Source organism: Leptodactylus fuscus, chromosome 1, assembly GCF_031893055.1.
Source record: "Leptodactylus fuscus isolate aLepFus1 chromosome 1, aLepFus1.hap2, whole genome shotgun sequence".
In the NCBI taxonomy this organism is placed as follows: Eukaryota; Metazoa; Chordata; class Amphibia; order Anura; family Leptodactylidae; genus Leptodactylus; species Leptodactylus fuscus.
The window spans coordinates 54,086,672-54,113,409 of record NC_134265.1 but is presented as its reverse complement, the minus strand read 5'-3'; the positions used below and the strand labels follow the sequence as shown (position 1 = coordinate 54,113,409).

Genomic DNA, 26,738 nt, shown 5'->3' with positions numbered 1-26,738 from the left:
AAGCCTTTGCAGGTAAAATGTGTAGGGTGGCGTTTCGTGATCTCTTTGTGTATTGGGTCTCCAGCTCTCACTTGTCATGGCTACTGGTATCTTCGCCACTTTAATTCTCTTTCTTTCAGCCTTTTAGATGGCAAATTGATCATATGGATATAACTGCTGGGTATATATTATGATGTTTTATTAGCGTACCAGAATCTGGAACGGTCTACATATGTATTTTCAGGAACGCTGTAGCACGCCAGAATTTGGTGCAGCACATATATATATATATGTGTACTAGCTTTTACCCGCGACTTCGTCTGCGGTGATTTGAGAATTGGGCGGACACAGACGTGTGAAACTGTAAAAGTGCTTTAAAAAGTTTGGTGGGCTAGCAAATGAGATGTGATGTGTTATATTGTGTATGTAGTGATACAGACAATGTGATGTGTTATATTGTGTATGTAGTGATACAGACAATGTGATGTGTTGTATTGTGTATGTAGTGATACAGACAATGTGATGTGTTGTATTGTGTATGTAGTGATACAGACAATGTGATGTGTATAGTGGAAAGCTATATGTAAATGTGAGTGAGTAGAGTGAGGGCTACTCCTGAGGTGACAGTAAGGAGTGTGCAGGCAGGTTGAGGCAGGAAATGCCAGGCAGTGTGTGTGAGTCTATAGCTGGGGCTAGGAGTCCTGCTTTTGTGAGTCTCCTGCTAGGAAGCCATGTTGTTTAGTGGCACCAAAAGTAGCCTGTGACTCAATCCTAAGGGAATACTATGTTTGTGGAAAATTGCACGCAAATCCGTCCAGGCGTTTTAGCGTGATTGAGGAACAAACATCCAAACTCTCAAACATCCAAACACACAAACTTTCACACTTATAATATTAGTAGGATGTCGTGATACAGACAATGTGATGTGTTATATTGTGTATGTAGTCATACAGACAATGTGATGTGTTGTATTGTGTATGTAGTGATACAGACAATGTGATGTGTTGTATTGTGTATGTAGTGATACAGACAATGTGATGTGTATAGTGGAAAGCTATATGTAAATGTGAGTGAGTAGAGTGAGGGCTACTCCTGAGGTGACAGTAAGGAGTGTGCAGGCAGGTTGAGGCAGGAAATGCCAGGCAGTGTGTGTGAGTCTATAGCTGGGGCTAGGAGTCCTGCTTTTGTGAGTCTCCTGCTAGGAAGCCATGTTGTTTAGTGGCACCAAAAGTAGCCTGTGACTCAATCCTAAGGGAAAACTATGTTTGTGGAAAATTGCACGCAAATCCGTCCAGGCGTTTTAGCGTGATTGAGGAACAAACATCCAAACTCTCAAACATCCAAACACACAAACTTTCACACTTATAATATTAGTAGGATGTCGTGATACAGACAATGTGATGTGTTGTATTTGTGCATGTAGTGATACAGACAATGTGATGTGCTGTATTGTGTATGTCGTGATACAATGTGATGTGTTGTATTGTGTATGTCGTGATACAGACAATGTGATGTGTTGTATTGTGTATGTCGTGATACAGACAATGTGATGTGTTGTATTGTGTATGTCGTGATACAGACAATGTGATGTGTATAGTGGAAAGCTATATGTAAATGTGAGTGAGTAGAGTGAGTGCTACTCCTGAGGTGACAGTAAGGAGTGTGCAGGCAGGTTGAGGCAGGAAATTCCAGGCAGTGTGAGTCTATAGCTGGGGCTAGCAGTCCTGCTTTTGTGAGTCTCCTGCTAGGAAGCCATGTTGTTTAGTGGCACCAAAAGTAGCCTGTGACTCAATCCTAAGGGAAAACTATGTTTGTGGAAAATTGCACGCAAATCCGTCCAGGCGTTTTAGCGTGATTGAGGAACAAACATCCAAACTCACAAACATCCAAACACACAAACTTTCACACTTATAATATTAGTAGGAGATATATATATATAGATATATATTATACACATGCACTGTATATGTGCAACTTCTTTAACCTTCTTTTATATTTGTGGATATATTCCCTCTCTGATGTGTATTGGTTCGGGTGTATGCCTTTAGGCTATACTTCTAACAGGCTATATATTGTATTTCTAACAGTCTGGGATCACCACTTATTTTTTATATATATAGACGCATCACTTTGTTTTGCTGCTTCAATGTTTAATACAATGATTGCAAACTTCCCATATTCCCATATTCTGGTCCACTTGTGGACCCCTAAAAACGGAAACCCTATCCACTTAAAAAGCAGTTACCCACTAAAACAGACTAAAATAGGGTCCACTGATAAATTGATCACAAGAATATCTCACTACTGGGTCCCAAATGATCTTCTGTAATCATAGAGAATGCCCTCAACAAGTGATCAATTCCCTGCAGCACCACCACAGGGGAAAATTAGGCATTACATGATGACCATTGAAAATAATGGGCTGTCCATGTATTACAGGACAAGACAAGTCCTCCAGAGAGACAGACTATCTTTGCTAACACTACCGTCTCTGAATAATAGATGAGGATCTTAAGTAAACGACTCCCATTTATTAATTCATAGTTCTATGGGGGATAAAGGTCACCCCTTCAAATCAGCATGGGTGTTCTCCGGATTTTGGCAATCATTTTTTTCAACCTTGTGTGAATGATTAGTTTTGAAGGCTGTAAAAATGGACATTCTACATAACAGTGTATTTCCATTTTTGGTTGTGTGATCCGTGTGTCATCCATGTGTCATTTGATACTGTCTTACTTATTTTCCAGCATCACCTAATAATGAATCTGTGAAAACCAGCACATGGGTAATGCTTATGTCCAATCTGTGTTTTCACTGCGTCAAAGATTTGCATTGCTTAGACGACTAAAGAAAATGTAGAAAATAATGAAGGAAGTGATTTTTTTTCCCACTGACCCTAAATCCGTGAAAAGAAGGAGATGCGAAAGACTCCATTCACTATAAAGGGTCTGTTTTCTGCCCATGTGCTGTCCGTTCCTTCCATAGAACAGAAAGGCAGAGAAACCGTTTATGTGAAGGAGTCTTAATACAGTGTATTTTTACTGTATACTGAAATAGTAAGCAAAGTCCCATAACCTGATGTGACACTTGTTCTGTTCTCTGTAACAACTTCTCTGCTGTGAACATTTCCAGGGTTAATCTGACGGCAAATAACGTAATCCTGCTTATCCGTATCAAGTCAACAGGCCTATAGTGACCTACATTACAGCTGCAGTCCTTGCCGGGAGAATTTTTCAATAAAATTGGATTACAAACAAACCCACAGGAGGAAATTCCCAGTGTTTCTATGACACACTACTCTTAGTAGTACATGAACCTTCCATTATGATAATGAAGGAGGGAAAAGCTTTTCACTTTCCATTTCAATGTGATATTAAATCTAGTAGAACACGCTGAGCGCTGCTTTGTGGACGCTCGGTTTATCTCTGATTTATGGAGGTATGTAGACAATGGTAAATGTTGTCATATAGCTGCAGTAGATGCACAATCCTCGCACCAGTATACCACTACACAACACTGCACTATACAGAAAGTAAGGGTGCAAGGAAGCAGATGTGTGATGTGCGGCCAGCTGTTCTCTACTGTAGGACTTCAGGGTAAATATATTTTCTAGACCGAAAAAGTTAACAGCACTGGGGGGCGTCCAGTGGTCTCCTCTGTTCTCCCTTTCCGGTGCTGTAGCAATGTTATAGCTGACCCTTCAACCAATCACTGGCCGAAGCCATTACCGGTGTTAATTGGTCATTTATTGCTGCATCAATAACTAAACTGATTGAGGATAAAGCCCCACATTGCGAAAATGCAGTGTTTTGCCCAATGTGGAAATGGCACAGAAAAAAATGCAGCATTTTACAATACCAGCAAAGTGAATGAGATTCTGGCTAATTCCATCTACACATTGCAGAGGAAAAAAATGGAAAAGAGAGAAATCATATTTTTAAAGCAGGCAAACACTGGGTGCATGTGTGAACCTAGCCTGACACTCGGTTCACATCTGCGCTTGCCACTCCATTTGGGGATTCTGTTCCCCTTTCTGCATGAAAAATGCGAACAAAAAAGCGCTAAAAGCAGCATTTTTCTCTCCGCATTTTTCATCCTTTTCAGGTGGAAGCTGAACGGAAACCACACAGACCCCATTATAGTCTATGGGGTCCGTGGGTCTCCTAAAGTAACCACTATTTTATGCGGATTAGGTTTCTCTTCGTGAGGTCCCCAAGAGTTCTAAGAAAAGATGTTGAATTGTTACTGCATAGGGAATGCAATTAGTTACTAAACAGACATGTCAGAAGAGACGACAAATCCCCCTCATCGATTGTTGTTTAGTTTCGGGATCAAAGTGATGGATCCAGGTCTCGTCCATGGTCACAAAACGTGACAAAAAATTCTCCTGGTTTGCTTGGAACTTTTTGAGATTTGCTCTAGAAATGTCGACTTGTTTCTTCCTTTGCTCGTCGGTTAACATTCTCGGCACTCAACGCGCAGAGACCTTTCTCATATGCAATTTGTTCACAAGGATTCTTTGAATACTGCCATATGAGATCCCTGTGACCTCAGCTACATGCCTGATAGTCACTCTTCGATCTGCCAATACAACTTCTTCAACTTTTTTCACGTTATCTTCAGTGAGGGACGTGGATGGGCGTCCTTCACGATGTTCAACTTCCGTCGATGTTCTTCCCGGCTTAAACTCCTTGGCCTAGCGTGCACCTGTGGAATATGGAGGAGAAGAGTCCCCCAATGTTTCCACCAAGTCGCTGTGTATGTCTTTGGTAGACATTTTTTTCGAGCAGAGGTATTTGATGACAGCTCTGACTTCGTTTTTTCCATTCTGATGTTCACTCCTCGGCAGTTCGTATTCAAATGAATGTAGCTCCCGGGAATCGTGGCCTATTTAAGTGATTTTTTTCCCCCTGAACTAGTGGGTACCTAAGCAAGTAGAGGACATTTTATTTTTATTTTTGTGTGCGCTAGAAATAACCGATTATCATTACTTTTGGATCACCCCTCGTACATCTGGTCACGGTATGACACTCTTCTCTCCATCCTTACTCCAATCATTACATAATGCTTATAGTACTGCTAGTGTTTGGATACTCTCTCTTATCTATCTCACAGTTCACATTCAGCTTTTCCTTTTGTTAGTGTTATACTAAGGTCTTGCTGAGCTCAGTATTCTTTCAGCTCCATGTGCTGTCTCAGAGAATGAATAACCTTGCAGATGCCTCCAGAACTAACATTCACCCAGGCTACGACTGACCGGACTATTCTGTACCCTTGTGATACATTTAGGAGATTAAGAAGAGCCTCATGGGAAAAGTCTGTGAAGCCAAAAACTGTAACAAGGTCTGCAGCTTCAGATAGATTCTAAAAGGGTTGTCCAAGTCCCAAAATTAATGCCCTATTCTTAGGATAGATTATTAGTATAAGATTGTTGGGGGTCCGACACCTAGCCCCCATGCCAACCCCTTGTTATCCATGCAGTGGGGTGAATTATTTAAGACTTGCATTTCCTATTTCTTAATCTATTGTCCCACTGGCGTAATATGCACCAGCATTATAGTAAATTACTGAGTCGTCTCCGACCCAAAAGGCTTTGATCCCCACCCCTAGGAATAGGTTATTTAATTTTGGGTCTTAAGTAAGAACTTTTACTGTCTAAATCTGCCCTGTATGGCTCATCCTAAATATCTGTAAATGCAGAAAATCTGTTGATCACTGTAAGGCAACATACATGACAAAATGATAGCAAAAAGGAAAATTCTATAAATTTATATAGGAAATTGTCACCTGGTGTGGTTATAGTCACAGACCCCCAAATATTACATATCTGAGATGTAGACAATGGCTTATCTCACCTTACTTCAGGGAACCCTAAGTTACAAAAATTTTGGGATGGGGGGAAAATGTACAAATATAAGAAATACATTAAATGAACATCTACAGGCGCATTTTGTTGGCACACCTTTACACTTTTCTTAAGGGCTATGGAGTCGGTAGGACAAACCTATACCGAATTAATTAGACTAAAATTAATTTATAAAAGAATATGAAGAAAAAACTAATAGGGCTGTGTTCACATACAAAACAGAATCCATTACACAGAGCTGGTTCCATTAATATGCTCCAATTACATGCAAAAACGAGATTTACACATTTCATAAAGTCATTTGATATCTCGGTTCTCGACTTTCGTTCCAGAGATGTACATTATATAATAGTTGATACTTGGGAGGGGCAAAAGCGAATGAAAGGCTAGCAACTTATGTCTTATACACATGACTAGTAAGATAAGCCTTACTGCTCGGGGCTACATACTAGTGTCAAATACGGTGAGTGCACAGATACCTCCAATACGTTCCCAGGCGATGTGCGCACCAATTGCTATGTGCAGAATGAGAGAAATAATATTTCTACATGAACTGACAAGTCCTACGATCTCGTATCTTACACCAATAGATGAGAGACATGAAACTAGTCTTTTTCTATGTTCACTGCAGCTATAGACCGTCGCAGAAAAAAAATTGCTGAGAAAACGCTTTTTGGTTTGGTTTTTTCTGCAACATTTTTCATTTTCCTGTGCATTTTTCTTCCCCTATTAAATCTATAGGGAAAACGTTCGCAATCTTGCAATTAAATAAACCTGCTGTGTTTTTCAAAATGTTTTCGTATATTTTCCCCTCAATGTGTGGATGAGATCTCATTTCTGCAACATGGGGCTTAACTTAACACTGAGGCTGAACTTAAAGGGGCTCTATTACTGGATTTTCGCTATTTTAGATAAACATATGCCTGAATAGCCTTTAAAAAAGCTATTCAAGTCCTGCTAATCGTTTGTTAAACTACATATCATAGATCTACTGCACGGGGCTGACAGCTTCCATTTTGACAGGATCAACCAGGTACGTGGAGCGGACGGCATGGGGCAGACCTGGGGTCACTGATCAGACCCTGGGCTGCCCAATACCAACACCGGCACCCCCCGAAACCGTCGCGGGGGGTGCCGATCAGCACCATTATGTACCAAAACCCCTGAGATGCTGGCGGTCATATTTGACCGCCCGCATCTCAGGGGTTAACACCCGCGATCGGACCCAGTTCCGACCGCGGGTGTTACGGGGCATTGTCAGCCGTATGTTACGGCTGACACCCGCAGGGCATGGTGCGCACACAGTTTCTGTGTGCGCACCATGCAGCCGCCGTAGTACTACGGTGGTTTGCGGAGGGTCCTTCCCGGCAGTGCCGTACTATTATGGCGGATGTCGGGAAGGGGTTAAAAGCAAGACTACTTAAGAAGGATGTCCCACATTATTAAGCAGCCTACATTTTCTGCCAAAATGGGAAAGAAAAAGGATGTGTCGGCTGCTGAGAAGCAACAAATTGTGGAGTATTTAGGTCAAGGAATGACTACAATCAACATTGCCAAGACACTTCATCGTGATCATTGCACAATCAAGAAGTATGTAGCTGATTCACAGCACACACGTGTACGTGCTGATAAGGGAAAATTGAGGACTCTTTCCAACAGACAAATACGTCAGGTTAAAAGAGCAACTGCAAAAATGCCTTGTCATAGCAGCAGACACGTTTTTGAAGCTGCTGATGCCTCCAACGTCCCCCAAACAACAAGATGCAGGGTCCTTCAGAGGTTTGCAGCTGTGCGTAAGCCATCCTGTCGACCTCCTCTATCCACTGCACACAAGCAGAAACAGCTCCAGTGGGCCAAACAATACATGAAGACTGACTTCAAAACTGTTTTGTTCACCGATGAGTGCCGTGCAACGCTCGATAGTCCAGATGGATGGAGTGGAGGATGGCTGGTTGATGGACACCCCATGCAAATACGGCTACGGCCCCAACAAGAATGAGGTGGAGTAATGTTTTGGGCTGGAATCATGGGGAGAGAGATTGTCGGCCCCTTTAGGATCCCTGAAGGGGTAAAGATGAACTCCATAATGTATGTAGAGTTTCTCAAACAGCACTTCCTGCTATGGTTCAAGAAGAAGAACCGTGCATTCTGCAGCAAGATCATTTTCATGCATGATAATGCACCAATGTCTCATGCTGCAAATAACACATCTGCATCTCTGGCTGCTTTGGGCATAAAAGGGAACAAACTTATGGTGTGGCCCCCATGCTCCCCTGACCTCAACCCCATTGAGAACCTCTGGAGCATCATCAAAAGGAGTGTCTATGATGGCGGGAGGCAGTTCACATCTAAGCAATAGCTCTGGGAGGGTATTCAGTCCTCATGCAAAACAATTGAAGCAAAAACCATCCAAAACCTGACAAATTCAATGGACAAGAGAGTTCAGAAGCTCCTTTCGAACAAGGGGTCCTATGTGCAAATGTAACATCACCTACAATAAAGTTTTGACTTTAAAACTGTTTGATTTCAGTTTGTAATAACCTGCTAATGCTTATAGTTTCACAAATGTTTTTGTTCTTTATAAAAATAGAAAGGTTGAAAACTCTGCTGTGCATAATAATTTAGAACATTCATTTTGAGTGCATTTTGTGTTTGTTTTTCTTTAAATTAAAATATACTGTTATCATGTGAAATTCTGCTAGCAGAAAAAGAACCCATTGAAGTCAATGGGAGGCTATTTTTTCAGCGCTGAAATGCAGCACCAAATTCAGCGCCATTTTCCTTCGTGTGAATGGAGCCTAAAAGTGACTACATTTGACGTTTTCTGAACCAATAATGTTCTATCTCCAAAAGTCATTGCTTGTATTAATGAAAGTATAAACAATTTAGATAAAAAAAAAACTCTTCCTATAATTACTTTCATTACCTATGTACAGTAAAAACAAAATCAGCCTAATTCACTTATTTATTTAACAATTATAACTTTCAAAACTTCAAGATCGATTTTCCGAAAAATAGGTTGTGTGGAGATCGAACCCTTCTGATCTAACACAGCGACTTGTAGTTTTTGTCAGTAGTTACAATATTGAGCTGACAAGGGCTTTTGGACATTGACAATTCTGAGTGTCACTGGATGAATGTCTAGATTATATATTTATAGATAGAGATGAGCGAGTACTGTTGGGATCAGCCGATCCGAACAGCACGCTCGCATAGAAATGAATGGACGTAGCCGACACGCGGGGGGGTTAAGCGGCCGGCCGCCGTCAAAGCGGAAGTACCAGGTGCATCCATTCATTTCTATGGAGCGTGCTGTTCGGTGTTGGCGTGTTACAAGATCCAAATATCTGTGAATCATTGTCTATATTTTTATATAGTTGGAATTTTTGAGGATAATCAATAAAAGTTAAGTTTTATATTTTTATTTTATTATTCATCCATTTGAAAACTGAAAAGATTTACATACTCCCGGGGACAATTATATCTTCTCATAGCTGTACCTAGTTTATAAAAGGTTTGACCGCTTAACTTTTCCCTATTAAACGGACTGATACAGTCAATGATGCCAATAATATGTAGTAGTACACCAGTAAGGAATGAGGTGCCAATGATTGGCTGCAGTGGTTACATGCTGACCACAAAGACCAAGAAGACAGAGGAAGAGCCACATTTAGCCCACCAGGGTAGGAAGTGAGTAGTCTTTCACACAAACATGTCCTCAAATACAAACGCCATTATACAAATCTTATGCAGCCACGGAAAGAAACGAATCCATGTGCTGACAGATCATGAATAATACACTACTCATCCACAGCCTCCTGCTCCAACCATTCAGACCTTATTTTATCAAATTTAAGAAAACGTTTCCTGTTCCCGTCGAGAATCTAATACACTGGCACATACATATTTATAAGGCTCAAACAAGGGGTTAATGCGGCAGAGTTCGCTGATTTCTCAGACATAACAAGATCTTACAAGCAAAGAAAAGTAGAAAACAGAAAAACATCCTGTCCTATATATCCTCTCACCAAAATGGGGTTCATTTCATGAATAACCATACTGAATGCTCACAGCTCTGCTCACATATTCAGCATTTAGAGTTTTTGTTCTGCCACAGTAACACAAAAAGGCTAGAAGCAGCTTCATGGACGTTCCAATGGAGGTCCAAAAGAATGTGAACAGAGCCTAAAAGCCAGTATCAGCCTGGTATCTAAAACAAAAAGCAGTAGAGAAGCATCTCATATGTTATGGCCGTAAGTGTTGTCACCCCTGAAATTTTTCCAGAAAATGAAGTAATTCTCCCTAAAAATGATTCCAGTTACACGTTTTGTTATACACATATTTATTTCCTTTGTGTGTATTGGAACACAAAAAAACTGAGAAAAAGAAGCCAAAAATTATATAATTTCACACAAAACTCCAAAAATGGGCTGGACAAAATTACTGGCACCCTCAACTTAATATTTGGCTGCATACCCTTTGGTAAAAAATACCTGAAATCAATTGCTTCCTATTACCATCAACAAGCTTCTTACACCTCTCAAATGAAATTTTGGACCCCTCCTCTTTTGCAAACTCTCCAGGTGTCTCATATTTGGAGGTGCCTTCTCCCAACAGAGATTTTAAGATCTCTCCACAGGTGTTCAATGGGATTTAGATCTGGACTCATCGTGGGCCACTTCAGAACTCTCCAGAACTTTGTTTCCATCCATTTCTGGAGGCTTTGTGAAGTATGATTGGGGTCATTGTCCTGCTGGAAGACCCTTGACCTAGGACGCAAACCCAGCTTTCTAACACTGGGCCCTACATTGTGACCCAAAATCCTCTGGTAGACTTCGGATGGCACACAGTCAAAGCACCCAGTGCCAGGTGTAGCAAAACAACCCCATAACATCTTTATCCCTCCACCATTTTTGACTACTGATGCTGTATTCTTTTCTTTGTAGGCCTCGTTATGTTTTTTGTAGTAGAATGATATGCTTTACCAAAAAGCTCTATCTTGGTCTCATCTGTCCACAGGACATTTTCCCAGGCAGATTTTGGCTTACTCACTTACATTCTGGCAAACTGCAGTCTAACTTTTTCATTTCTCTGTGTCAACAGTGAGGCCTCAGGGGTCTCCTGCCATAGCATTTCACATCATTCAAATGTTGACAGATAGTTGGTGTTGACACTGATGCCCTGGGCCTGCAGGACAGCTTGAATTATTTTGGAACTTTATTGGGGCTGCATATCCACCATCTGAATTATCCTGCATTACAACCTGGAGATGTAAACTTCTTGATTAAGTTGAGAATTGTAGAGACAAGTGACAGCAGGATCTCTGGAGATGGACTTGTAATCTTGAGATTGTTGATCTTTTACCTCAGACAGTTCTCTTCTCATCTTTTTGTTTCCATGTTTAGTGTGGCACACACAGACACACAATACAAAGATTGAGTCAACTTCTCTCCTTTTAATCTGGTTTCATGTGTTATTGCTATATTGCCCACACCTGTTACTTGACACAGGTGAGCTTGAACGAGCATCACATGTTTGGAACAGAGTTATTTACCTAGAATTTTGAAAAGGTACCCATTTTTGGTGTTTTATGTGAAATTATGTCCAATCTGCCTTTTTTTGTCAGTTTTTTTGTGTTGCTCCAATACACACAAAGGGAGTAAACATGTGTATAACACAACATGTATAACTGCAATAATTTTCTGGGAGAAATAATGGCAATTACTTAGGGCATGTACCTTTTAAAACCATGCCTTTTTAAAAGTATGAGTATGTGTTGGACAAACCTTCAAAATTCATCTCTCGAGGATCGTCCACTAGTTTTGTTTGGAACGAACATGTCCAAACCAAAACTGCTATTATGCTCTGGGGTTTGTGACTCGAGTGACTACTATGACCCAATAACCGGCCTCAGCTGTCCCTGAGGTCAGTTAGAATACCCAAAGAGCCCAGGAGAGATGAGTAACACCATTTCAGACGTGTTCAGCTTGAATAGAACTGCACATGGAACTTTGTGAATATTGTAATAACTGAACCGAAATAATCAGTGTTTATCTCCTCTTCGGACGGGATGGTTAGCAGTGTATGGGCTCCTAGACAGTATGTAAGTGTCCACAAAGTTCTGCTCAATGGGAGGCTTTTTTTCAGCGCTGAAATTCCACACCAAATTTCTCCGTGTGAATGGACCCTAATAGAGGCAAGAGGTTCACAGAGGAAAGCTCTGTGGACTTTCTGTGAAAAAAGAGATTTTTGGCTGCAGCCCACTACATGGAGCCTTAGGGGGAGTTTGCACGGTGTAAAGTGGCACGCAATCTGGCACGTACACGCGCGTCAGCAGTTTGCGCGCTCAAAAAGATCCCATTGATTTCAATGGGAGTTACGATCGTATACGGCGCGTAATTTTGCGCCAATCATTTTACAGCCGCAAAATCACGGGCGCAAAATTACGCGCCGTATACGATCGTAACTCCCATTGAAATCAATGGGATCTTTTTGAGCGCGCAAACTGCTGCCACGCGTATACGTGCCAGATTGCGTGCCACTTTACACCGTGTGAACTCCCCCTTAGCCTTAGTGATAGTGGAGTGCTTAGTTCAGTTTCACCATGCCATGTCACCTCTCCATAAAAATCAGTGGCAGTTCCAGAACCTCCAACACTCAACTGCAACCATCTTTCTGTTAAAATAAGTGATTGGTCCCAGAGTACAGAACCTTAGTAATGTCACCTTTACTATGGTACAGCACGAGTGATAATTCCATGCTTATAGCACAGGAATCACTGATCTTACAACATTACTGAACTCTACAAATGCAATCTGTCCCATTTTCAGCCTAAGCGCGCCATTTCATATTTATATATGGAAAAGGAGGGTAGGTTTGGTGCCGTACCTCACAGAACATTGCTGAGTGTGTCCCTATATACTGAATCTCACCTTTAAAGAGGACCTTTCACCATTTTGCCCACAGGCAGTTCTATATACTGCCGGAAAGCTGACAGTGCGCTGAGTTCAGCACACTGTCGGCTTTCCCGATGTGGGCCCGGTGTGAAGAGCTTATGGTCCCGGTACCGTAGCTCTTCTATGGTCAGAAGGGCGTTTCTGACAGTTAGCCAGAGACGTCCTTCTTCACAGCACAGCCAATCGCGCTGTGCTGTGAGAGCCGGGAGGAATGCCCCCTCCCTCCCTGATAATGCTCGTCTATGGACGAGTACTGCGAGCAGAGGGAGGGGGGAGTTCCTCCCCACGCTCACACTGTACAGTGCGATTGGCTGTGCTGTGAAGAAGGACGTCTCTGGCTGTCAGAAACACCCTTCTGACCATAGAAGAGCTACGGTACCGGACCGTAAGCTCTTCACACTGGGCCCACATCGGGAAAGCCGACAGTGTGCTGAACTCAGCGCACTGTCAGCTTTCCGGCAGTATATAGAACTGCCTGTGGGCAAAATGGTGAAAGGTCCTCTTTAAAGGGAACACGTCACTAATTTTTAGGGTGCTAAACTACCACGATGTTATACTGCTGAGGTTTAGCATTTTACACATGCCCCTAGCAAAACTTTTACTCTATTTTTACACAGTCCAACTCCTGCAATGACTCCTTCCAAAATGGCTGAGAGCCATGCTTAGAAGCAATAAAGAATCTTTATTTTGTGAAAAATCTTGTGATTAATTTCCTAGTAAACTAGATATGTAACAAGCTATGTATACAATACCAATAATTGTATAATCTAGTTAAAAAGAATTGTTCCCCCCAAACGGAAACCTATATGCATCAAAAAGCAGTTACCTGGGAAACCCATGGGCCCTATAGACTATAATGGGGTCTGTGTGGTTTCCACTCGGTTTCTGCACAAAACATGCGGAGAGAAAAGTCTTGCACTTTTCTCTCCGCATATTTCATACGGTAACCAAGCGAATACCGCACGGACCCCAACATAGTCTATGGGGTCTGCGGGTTTCCTGAAGGTAACCATTTTTTAATGCCTATAGGTTTCCGTTCTGGGGGGGGTCTCCAAGTGGACTCCTCAAACATAAACCTGAACGCAGATGTGAATGGGGCCTTAAGCTGGAACAGGTCATTTTTCTCCAACTACACCCAAAAATTGCCTAACTCCAACTCTACAGCCCTGGTACAATGTATTACAAGAGAAGTGTCATGAAAGGATTCCAGTGGTGTCCGGCACAGTGCACAAATAAAACCGTGGCCAGTGCTTTATTTTTAGACACTCCTAAAACAGACAGAATACAAAATCCAGCATTTTAGTGCCCTAAAATCTAAGGACAGGTTCCCTTTAAATTAATTTGACCTTGGCACACGGCAGGACTGGTTGCAATATATGGAAAAATTGATTGAAACCCCAGTATCCCATCCACAGAGCAGTCTGTACCCATGAACATGCAGGTAGAGGACATTGTGCTCTCATTCCCAATCGTCCCCAAGGTCAATGCTCAGGGATATAGTTTACAGTAATGTATAGCACTTTTTTCCCAACCATGTATCACGGCTTGGGGTTCTCTGTTACATAATATACTAATATAATTTACCAAAAAGCTAAATTCTCTCATTATTTGGTCATTACTTAAGGAATACAATAAAATTGATGAGAAAACTTAGGAGAGCATATTCAAGGTCTGCAAGTGTTATACATCCCATCCGCACAGCACAATAGAGCATGATATATCATTGTACAAAGGGCTGATGTTAAAAATAGGTGTGCAAGCTCATTATGTGCTCCAGCGGCCTCCGACCAAAGAGTATAATTACTTCAGCCTTCACTGTCAAGTCTATTATTGCTCTGTCTTCTTATCCCGTAATTCTAATAGCAAGGCTATAACATGCACTTAATAATTCAGTCAATTTATTTGAGAACTGCTATTTGGCAATGTGAACATTAAACATACTCTTCAAGACTTTTTGATCATTTTTTAAAAGATTTTCCATTTCACTGTGATTTTTTTTTTCAAGCACTATATCGTTCAATTTTAAGTCTGACCACTAATCCTAATAATAGACAGTCGTTTTTCAACTCTACAGGGGATTTCTTTGCAGTAGTCACCTTATTTCCATTACAAACTGGATTACAATAGAAGATAACACCTCTATAGATGACAGCACTGAGTTACCATTACATCACTACTGACAATAGATGATGTCACAGCTTCATTACTTCCATTCAGAGGCTTAGCTAGGGTCTTAGCACAGGGAGCGGGAGCGAAACATGTCTGAGTGGGCCCCATACCAAGCAGATTCCCCCATACATGTTGACAACTTCAGAAGCACATCTTATTAACCATAGTAGTTATAATTAGAGATGAGCGAATAGTATTCGAAACTCTAGTTTCGATTACCTCGCTCCATAGGAATCAATGTAAGTGGCCGATGCGTGGTCGGCTCTTAACCCCTTGGTGTTCAGTCGCTTCCATTCATCCCTTTGGCAGTGAGATACTCGAAACTAGAGTTTTGAATACTATTCGCTCATCTCTAGTTATAATGCTTTCACAATGTGATGCATATGTTTCTAAATAAAGATAGCGAACCTCTTAAGATTGGTTTCATCCTGTGTTCAGATGTAATCTACTAGTTGGGTCCATGTTTATTTTTTTAAATAGCCACCACTTCTTTTACTCTGCGTTTCCCAGCGTTTCTCAACCTTTTTGCGTCGAGGAGCAGTATTCAGGACAGAAATTCTGTAGGGAGCACTTAACATATTTTACCTAAAACCTACATAGGTGCCAAAGATAACGAGCGATATTATTGATCGGGGGGACTTCTAATGAATTGATATCAGATATTACATTTTCTATTAACTTTATTCAAACTTTTTTCTTTTTCAGACACAGTTAAAAAATAAGGAACTTAACTACATATAACGAAAAACAAAAATCCTGAAAACACAGATCCTATTTCTCAAATCGAATTATTTCAGCATCAGTAATCTATTCAACACTGCAATTGGAAAGTTGTATCATCCAAATATGGTTCTGGATAATCACGACATCCATATTTTAACTTTTTAACATAGTATTTGAACATACCTGTTGGATGTTAAAGCCGCTGCTCCTACTGGAGGGTCTGTGTCAGTTCTATTAACTGCTTTTCTGAAGGATCCAGTCTTCTACCAGCGATCCATTGCTGAACAACCAAATTAGGAATGTTTTTTGAATAAGGGTGCATTCACACTACGGAACGCCAGCGTGTATCACAGCCGTACACGCCGGCGTTACAGCAGGGCTGCCGGACACTTCCCATTCATTTCTATGGGAGCCGGCATGCGAGCGCTCCCCATAGAAATGAATGGAAAAAAGCAGTCCATTCATTTCTATGGGGAGCGCTCGCATGCCGGCTCCCATAGAAATGAATGGGAAGTGTCCGGCAGCCCTGCTGTAACGCCGACGTGTACGGCTGTGATACACGCTGGCGTTCCGTAGTGTGAATGCACCCTAACACGTGGCGAATAACTCCAAATACTGCGCAAACTAAACTGACACAGCAACGATTGAGTGACCGCACAATGCGAGCGTGAAAGATGACTAAAGCTCTTCTGTCCTTAGGTACAGTTTGTTCGGCGAATATACGAAACCGGCGTATTAAGCCAGAAAGGGCGTTCTGAGACCAGTTTGGAAGTGCCGTCCGACTGTGGAGCGTTAATCCGCCAGCCTCGTATATTCGCCGAACAGACTGTAGTGCCGCGCCGGTAGAATATTAGGAGTACATGTGAGCCAGTGTTTTAATTTTGAAACCCTTCACATTTATCTATTTTTTATTGTTAATCGTTTATTATCGCCATATCGCGGAGCACCTGTAAATGGTTCACGGAGCACTTGGTGCTTGGCACTTAACGCTTTGACTCCAATTCTACAGCCCTGGCACAGAACTCATTTGCATAACGCCGAAAACCGGATTATATACCGAACGGCGGCGCGGAGAAGACATCTAAAGGTAGGAGAAGAATAGCCTATCTTAAAGGGGTGTTCCCACCTCACATACTCAGCAGTCTTCACTCTTGTAAAATCTTCTTTCTTCCTGGTTTCTTGCATCATTTGGTGGGCGGGGTTTCACATGCAACCTGCCGTTTAGCTCCACCCCCAAATTCGCGTGTAGCTCCGCCCACCCACATTGGACTATGAAGTACAGGCAGCAGCAACTCCATTCTGTGTTACATACAGAGACTGCCTGTCTCTGCCATAATAAACACAACTGAATTAGCTAGCCTGATAACTGGGAGAACAGAAGAAATGAAAGCAGCTCCTCTCCTCTATCTGAGTGCAGGAAGATAGGTCACGTGGTGTAGACACAGGATTAGCTAGATACACAGGCTCGCTCCCTGCACTTAGCCCCTCCTCCCTCCCCCCTAAGAGCAGCAGATACATCATTTGACTCAGGAGCAGCTAAGTCAGGGCTGTGGCCACAAAAAATTGAATAAAGTAAGATAGTGGACAGACAAAGCAGTTTTGCTGAAGCAATGTATTTAGTAAAAGTCTTACATCCACATTAACAAGAAGTATAGATAGGATCCTTGTGATGGGACAACCCCTTTAAGGCTATTCCGACATGGTAGGCAGAAAAAAATGAGTTTTAATGATAGGATCCCTTTAATAACTTTTATTAGGTGTTTGGCAGAAGACATGTGACGCTTCGGTCATGGACCTTCATCACACCAACATGTTGCCTGGAACTACAGCACAGAATGAATAGCGACAAAGTGCCTCTCCATTGTGACGTTGTGAAGAGTGTGAAGTTCATTTGTATCGGAGAGACTCTGTTTCATCTTCTTCTTATCACTGGGGTCCCTGCAATTACACCCACAGCGATCTGGCACTTATTCTCCGACCCACATGTTAAGGGATAACTCTACATTTACAACTGCACTGTCCTATCCGTTCTTCTGGTCCATCACGGGAAAAACAGACAGCAACAGATATCCAAAATGATGGACATGGTCAGGAATGGGATCCGTCAGTCGTCTGTTTTTTGGACTAAAATCACTAGACAAAAAAGTTTGGTTTGCAGAACTTTTGTGTGCCACTTTCTGACAGATCGTGCTGGACGGATACCATCTAGCACTGTGTGTATAGTGACACAACCCAGGAGCTGAGTGGGCACCATAGCTGTCAGGTCTCTGTTTTATTACAAAGCAGAGGCATCTCTGACTGTGGGCACTTGACCCCTCAGATGCCAGGGTCAAATACAAAATCTTGTTAAAAATATGGAACAATTGCATTTTTCTTCAGTTCCACTCCATTCTAAATTCTTACAGCTTTCTAGTACATTGCACAGAATATTAAATGATGCTGACTCACAAAAAAATAAGTCATCATACATCTCTGTGGATGGAAAAAAAAGTCTGACTTTTGTAAAGCAGGGAGTAAAAAAAACAAACAAAAAAAATGCCAAGTCCTTAATGAATGAATTAAAAGTCTATCCATGAGCAATAAACTCTCTAAAATAGCAAACAAGGCTATGTTCACATCTATACAGTACCTCCATACCTACACCAGCGATTCCCAAACTGTGCTCCGTGAACCATTTACAGGTGCTCCGCAATATGGCGATAATAAACGGTTAACAATAAAAAATAGATAAATGTGAAGGGTTTCTAAATTAAAACACTGGTTCACATGTACTCCTAATATTCTACCGGCGCGGTACTACAGTCTGTTCAGCGAATATACGAGGTTGGCGGATTAACACTCCACAGTCGGACAGCACTTCCAAACTGGTCTCAGACCGCCCTTTCTGGCTTAATACGCCAGTCTCGTATATTCGCCGAACAAACTGTACCTAAGGACGGAAGTGCATTAGTCATCTTTCACGCTCGCATTGTGCGGTCATTCGATCCTTGCTGTGTCAGTTTAGTTCGTGCAGTATTTGCAGTTGTTCGCCACGTGTTATTCGAAAAACATTCCTAATTTGGTTGTTCAGCAATGGATCGCTGGTAGAAGACTGGATCCTTCAGAAAAGCAGTTAATAGAACTGACACAGACCCTCCAGTAGGGGCAGCGGCTTTAACATCCAACAGATATGTTCAAATACTATGTTAAAAAGTTAAAATATGGATGTCGTGATTATCCAGAACCATATTTGGGTGATACAACTTTTCAATTGCAGTGTTGAAGAGATTACTGATGCTGAAATAATTCGATTTGAGAAATAGGATCTGTGTTTTCAGGATTTTTGTTTTTCGTTATACGAGACTTCCTTATTTTTTAACTGTGACTGAAAAAGAAAAAAGTTTGAATAAAATTAATAGAAAATGTAATATCTGATATCAATTCATTAGAAATCCCCCCTCCCCATCGTTAATATCGCTCGTTATCTTTGGCACCTATGTAGGTTTTAGGTAAAATATGTTAAGTGCTCCCTACAGAATTTCTGTCCTGAATAGTGCTCCTCGACGCAAAAAGTTTGGAAAACGCTGCCATAGACTATAGGGTATTAACATTCTGCTATAACACACTGAAATTTCCCCACAGCGGGACTATTAAAGGATAATCTTATCTTATAATGGGGTCCGTTTGGTTTCGGACGAAACACAAGGAGACAAAAGTTCTGTTTGCAGTACTTTTCTCTCCGCATGATTCGTGCAGACATCAAGCGGAAAACACACAACCCCATTATAGTCTATGGGGGTCCATGTGCTTCATTGCTCACTGTTGTGTCCCCAAGCAGACTCCCCAAACAGAATACCGAACGCAGATGTGAACCAGGCCTAACAGTGAGCTGCAAAGGGACAAGGTCACACAAATAAATCCTAGTAGACTAGTACTGACAACTTGTGATGCTGGAAACTGGCCTAGAAGGACCCTGATGTGAAGGACAGATGCAGAAAGACCTGTTGCTGCTTCCTGCAGAATCATTTACCACATGGACCACAGGCAGGGACCAGGGGGAGGAATCTTGGCCTGCTGTGAGTCATCTGACAACCTCTGCTCCAAACAGCTGCTGCTACCTTTCCCTGCTCAGCCTCAGTCAGCCATAAACAACTGAGGTTGAGCAGGGTGCCAGTGCTGAAAGTCTGCGATGTGCTGCTCAGTGCACCTTCTCAGTGAGCCCGGGGCCGCAGCCCCCCTTTGCCCCCCGCTAGCTATGTCTCTGCTTCCCCTCAATGCACAGAGCATGTCTAGAAAAGGCTCCCATAGACTTCAATGAGTTGGCTCCAGTCTGTTGCTGCCTATGCCCATAACTATGCTTGGGCTTGAGGAAAATAATGTTAAAGAAGACCTGTCAGGAGGTTTTGGGCAAAAAATGTTTTATTTTATTTTTTTTTTAATAAGTCTGTTAGTACTATTAATGGGTTAATAAGTGCCCTCATATACCTTTAGCAGTGTTTTGAGTGATTTCTGGGTGTCTTTGGGAGCTCCTGCTATCTCCTGCATTTGTTTACATGCTTCTGCTTCCTGCTATGTAACTTCCACACTAACCCCTCTCACCTTACTCCCCCCTCATTCCTCAATCACTCTTTCCTCTCTCCTTCCCATACACCCCCTCCCTGTCTCTCTAGCTATCCCGCCCTTCCCTACCTACTAAGCCCAACCCCGACCCATATTATATACTTATCCTCCACGCTTCTTCGTGTGAGACAGCTCTTCCTCCTACACTGATTCAGTCCATGTGCTCTTCTACATTGCTGATCTGCAGCAATGACCCACTTCTACTGCGCATGCGCATACCCTGCAGAATCAGTACAGGAGGAGAAGCTGTCTTCCTGGAAGAAGCGTGGAGGGTAAGTATAAGGAGGTGGAAGGGGGGGAGTAGATGATGCATTCGAGATGATGCGTTATCGAAAATTAGGAAGAAGATCTTCACTGGATAATCAGAAAATATCCCTGTGGCGGTCACATGACACCCAGGGATATGAGTAACTATACATTTTTTTAATTAATTATGTTATTTAGAGAGTAGGAGGGGGAGGGTGTTTAGATTAGTGTAGGTATTTCCAGTTATCCTGGACAACTCCTTTAAGCCGAAGTGTGGTTCCCTGACTTCAACAGAAAACACATCTCTTAGTATTGGGTATGTTCACACTGAGTTTTTAAAAGTAAATTCTGAGACAGAATCCACCACAGAAAATGTCTCCCAATTCTCCAGGTCATTTTAATGGAAGTAAGGAGTTACTGGCAAAAACCGCTTCAAAAACTGTTAGCATTTTTTTTCTTCTTTCTATTCATTTCACTGTGCTTTACAAGCCAGAATCCGCCTAAAGATAGGTTAGAATGATTCTTTTTTTCCTCTCGCTGAAAAAATCAGCTAGCTAAAAAAATCTGCCTGACCACTAAAATGAATCAGAGCGTTATCACTCGTTCACATCTGTGTTGGTATTTCAACCGGGGGAGTCTGCATGGGGACCCCCCGAACGGAATAACAAATGCAATTGCAAGCGGTGAGCAATGAAAGCACATGGACCCAATAGACTATAATGGGGTCCGCGCACTACTTTCCTGTCCGCATGATCCCTGCGGAGATCTGGCGGCAAGCACACAGACCCACACAGGTATATTCACAAAGGGTTTTTTGTAGGCTGATTTTGAAGCGGAATAAGCCTCAAAATCTGCTTCAAAAATGCTTCCCATTTATTTCAATGTGAGTCAGTAGCAGTTTTTTTTCCTTTAGTTGATTTTTTTTCAGCTGGAGAGAAAAAAGCGACATGACCTATTTTCAGGAGGATACCGCCTTGAAAAATCCATTGAAATCAATGGGAGTTGGAAAAAACAAGATGCATTTTTAATGCAGTTTTTGATGTGGTTTTTGGAGCAGTTTTTGCAAAACCACAATTTTTTTTTATTAAGTGAAGTTTCCAGGTCCATACAGTGTACCGAAGTAAAAAAAAAATGCAACCAACACCACATTTAACAAAAAAGGATAAAAAACAACAGCTAAAAAATGGGTTAAAAAGCCACCCATTGATTTCAATGTGTTACGCACGTTAAATGGAACCCAATGAACTCAATGGGATTCTGTTTTGCAGCGCTGATTCTTACGTGAGTTATCGTGCAAGAATCAGCGCCGCATTACTCCGTATGAATGCCCCCTTTTGTATTCTGTACAGATTCCAGAATCGGCACAGGCGATAAATAATAAAAATAATCTTTTATTCATTAAAGAAATATGGTGACAAAAAATATTGAAGTTTGTAGCTCCCTCCTCCCCTAAACTATTACCTGGAGAAGTGGCTCATTTTCGGACAACCACTGTTTGAGCCGCCCTTAATTTTCTATGCAGACCAGCTTTAGTAAGTGTGTCAATGACTACTGATGCCAGAGCAATTAGTTGTGGAAAAATAATAAGACTTCTGCATAGAATACCAGAGCAATTAGTTGTGGACAGATAATAAAACATCCATTGTACATGATGCCAGGGCAATACATTGTAAATATGTAATAACATTTCTACTTACAATGCCAGGGCAATAGGATGCAGATATGTAACAAAACGTCGAGATACATTGCCAGAGTAACATATTGTGGACATATAATAACACTACTGTATACAGTGTTGGCAAAACGTATTGGCACCCCTGCAATTCTGTCAGATAATACTCATTTCTTCCAGAAAATGAGTGCAATCACAAATTCTTTGGTATTATCTTCATTTAATTTGTCTTCAATGGAAAACCACAAAAAGAATTGACAAAAAGCCAAATTGGATATAATTACACAGCAAACATAAAAAAGGGGGTGGACAAAAGTATTGGCACTGTTTGAAAAATCATGTGATGCTTCTCTAATTTGTGTAATTAACAGCACCTGTTACTTACCTGAGGCACCTAACAGGTGATGGCAATAACTAAATCACACTTGCAGACAGTTCAAATGGATTAAAGTTGACTCAACCTCTGTCCTGTGTCCTTGTGTGTACCACATTGAGCATGGAGAAAAGAAAGAAGACCAAAGAACTGTCTGAGGACTTGAGAAGCAAAATAGTGAGGAAGCATGAGCAATCTCAAGGCTACAAGTCCATCTCCAAAGACCTGAATGTTCCTGTGTCTACCGTGCGCAGTGTCATCAAGAAGTTTAAAGCCCATGGCACTGTGGCTAACCTCCCTAGATGTGGACGGAAAAGAAAAATTGATGAGAGATTTCAACGCAAGATTATGCAGATGATGGATAAAGAACCTCGACTAACATCCAAACAAGTTCAAGCTGCCCTGCAGTCCGAGGGTACAACAGTGTCAACCCGTACTATCCGTCAGCGTCTGAATGAAAAGGGACTGTATGGTAGGAGACCCAGGAAGACCCCACTTCTTACCCAGAGACATAAAAAAGCCAGGCTTGAGTTTGCCAAAACTTACCTGAGAAAGCCAAAAACGTTTTGGAAGAATGTTCTCTGGTCAGATGTGACAAAAGTAGGAAAAGGCATCAACATAGAGTTTACAGGAAAAAAAAGAGGCCTTCAAAGAAAAGAACACGGTCCCTACAGTCAAACATGGCGGAGGTTCACTGATGTTTTGGGGTTGCTTTGCTGCCTCTGGCACTGGACTGCTTGACTGTGTGCATGGCATTATGAAGTCTGAAGACTACCAACACATTCTGCAGCATAATGTAGGGCCCAGTGTGAGAAAGCTGGGTCTCCCTCAGAGGTCAGGGGTCTTCCAGCAGGACAATGACCCAAAACACACTTCAAAAAGCACTAGAAAATGGTTTGAGAGAAAGCACTGGAGACTTGTAAAGTGGCAGCAATGAGTCCAGACCTGAATCCCATAGAACACCTGTGGGGGAGAGATCTCTTGATGGCAGTTTGGAGAAGGTCCCCTTCACATCTCAGGGACCTGGAGCAGTTTGCCAAAGAAGAATGGTCTAAGATTCCAGCAGAGCCTTGTAAGAAACTCATTGATGGTTACCGGAAGCGGTTGTTCGCAGTTATTGTGTCTAAAGGTTGTGCTACTAAGTATTAGGCTGAGGGTGCCAATACTTCTGTCCGGACCATTTTTGGAGTTTTGTGTAAGGGTGCATGCACACTACGTAACGCCGGGCGTGTATGAGAGCCGTACACGCTGGCGTTACGGCAGACAGCCGAACACTTCCCATTCACTTCAATGGGAGCGCTCGTAAACGCCGCTGTTACGAGCGCTCCCATTGAAGTGAATGGGAAGTGTTCGGCAGCCCTGCTGTAACGCCGGCGTGTACGGCTCTCATACACGCCCGGCGTTACGTAGTGTGCATGCACCCTAAAATGATCAATGATTTGACTTTTTTTTCATTCTCTTTTGTGTTTTTTCATTGCAAGCAAAATAAATGAAGATATTATTACCAAAGAGTTTGTGCTTGCAATCATTTTCTGGAAGACAACGAGTATTATCTGACAGAATTGCAGGGGGGCCAATACTTTTGGCCAACACTGTATGATGCTGTGGACAAATAATAAGACTTCTGTATAGAATACCAGACCAATAAGTTGTGTACAGATAATAAAATACCTACTTTACATGGGGCCAGGGCAATATATTGTAAATATGTAATAACACTTCTATATACAATACCAGGACTATAGGATATGAGCATAAGACAACACTTCTATTTGCAATGCCAGAGTAATAAACTGTGGTCATATAATAACACCTTTACTTGGATTGTCAAGGCAATAAATTGTGGTCATACACAGTAATTAACACTATATACAATACCAGGGAAATATATCGCAGAGATACAAGAATGCTTCTATATACATTGCCAGGGCAATACATTATGTACATATATACACAACGCTGGGGCAATTCATTTTGGACACATAAAAACAAATTTCTACACCAGAGCAAAAATCAGTTGCCATATCAGAACACTTCTATATATGATGCAAGAGCAATAAGCTGTGTATACTACTATATACAATGCCAGGACAAATAGTTGTGGACATATAACCAATCTATATTCAGTGTCAGGACAATAACTTATGGGCATATAATAATGCTTCTATATATGATGCCAGCACAGTAAGTTGTGGAAATCTCTGTATACACTGCTAGGGTAATAAATTGTGGATATATAATAATTTTTGTTTATAAAATGTCAGGGCAGCGATATGGGGACCCTTGTATTTATGATGCCAGACTAATGATCTGTGGGCAGACAGTGACATCTGTACATGATGCCAGACTGGCAATGAGCAGTGGGTATATACTGACACTTCCATACATGACGATAATCTAACGAGTTGTAGGCAAATAGTAACAATTGTGATACTACATGTAATAGTTTTAATAACTTAGAATTATTAATAACAAGAAATATATGATGCCAGCGATATTTCTATATATGATGTCAGGACAATAAGCTATGGATATACAGTATGGTAATGTTTCTATATATGACACCAGGGCAATAGATTGTAGAAATATATGAACAATTCTATATATAAACTTCCAGACTGAACAATGACCTATGGAGGTATACAGTATATGATGCCAGACTGAACAATGATGTATGGGCATATATAGCAGGCACACTTCTGCTTATGATGCCGGGCTGAATAAATATCTATGAGTATATATAGTAAGAGCGCTTCTATATATGATGCCAGGCTGAGTAATGATCTATGGGCATATATAGCAGGCACAGTTCTGTATATAATGCCAGGCTGAGTAATAATCTATGGGCATGTATAGAAGGTGCATGTCTGTATATGATGCCAGGCTCAGTAATGATCTATGGGCATATATAGTAGGTGCACTTCTGTATATGATGCCAGGCTCAGTAATGACCTATGGGCATATATAGTAGGTGCACTTCTGTATATGATGCCAGGCTGAGTAATGATCTATGGGCATATATAGCAGGCACACTTTTGTATATAATGCCAGGCTGAGTGGGCACACAGTAACACTTTCATATATGATACCAATGTAATAACCAGGACACATATGCCCAGTTCTATGCAGGATCTCTGTGTAATGATCTGTGGGCACACATGATGTGATGCCAGCGCAGTAAGCTAAGGGCACACAAATATGATGCCAGCCTGCTCATTAATGGCCATCTCCTCTATAATAATACACATCTAACCATACATTACATAATACAATCTACAGACAGCCCCTATTCACCAGTCTCAGCTGGCACCTACCCTGGCACCTATGCCAGCCTCCTCATACATATAGTCTCCATCCTACAAAGGACATTTATCTGCTGCTACATTTCTAAAATGGAGGTTTGTGGAGCCGGGAATGTGCAATACAACATTACCAGAGCCAGACAGGAGAGGATGGAGATAATAAGGCAACATCCGAGTAACAAAGAGGCTGCAGCAGCCGGGCCGGCACATACATGGCCCATACATGAGCAGGCACTGGCATGGTGGGGATAGTAGTGCCAGTAACAATGCCCAGCAGCACATCACTACTAGTCACTGTCATCACACAATAGCGGGCAGGGGGCTGTGTGTGCCCGGGTGATGGGGGTGATAGTCCAGCTGCATCACTCACCTCCACCAGCTCTCTCCTCCCCGGTGCTATGGATGATTGGCAGTGCACTGGGCGCCGCCGGCTGCTGCTGCCCCTTCCCCTCTGACGTTACCGCGCACTGCCCCCCACACACGTAATGTGCACGGTGCTATACGCTTATGTAACGCAGCACCTGCCTCGTACACTGCCGGCTGCGCGCGGTACCGCTACAGTCATTGTTGGTCAATGAGAACCGAACCTGAGAAACGTCCATGTGCTCTGCAGACAGCACTGAAAGCCGCTGCGTCTTCTCCCCTCAGCACATACAGCTTTCTGCAAATGAACAATCCCCCACCCCCCTCTCCTTACCTCACCTTCGTCTTCCTCGGTGCTCTTGTCCTGCGTTTATTCCACTGTTTCTGCGGTAATGATTGACGGGTTCTCCCAGCATTGGCCACTAGGGGGAGCATCATGCCTATAAATTCATGCAGCTTGTCTAACTACTGCACAATTCCGTATGCAGAG

The 26,738-nt window shown here is 42.0% G+C and overlaps 1 protein-coding gene across 2 annotated transcripts in view; it reads right to left on the bottom strand.

The window, feature by feature from the left end:
* Positions 1 to 26,461, bottom strand: part of FAM169A (family with sequence similarity 169 member A) — a 69,385-nt gene extending 42,924 nt beyond the window's left edge. For both annotated transcript variants that reach the window (XM_075270628.1, XM_075270637.1), the window contains exon 1: positions 26,256 to 26,461. The gene's annotated coding sequence lies outside the window, so the exon portion shown is untranslated. The remainder of the gene's footprint in view (positions 1 to 26,255) is intronic.
* Between the last annotated feature and the right edge of the window lie 277 nt (positions 26,462 to 26,738).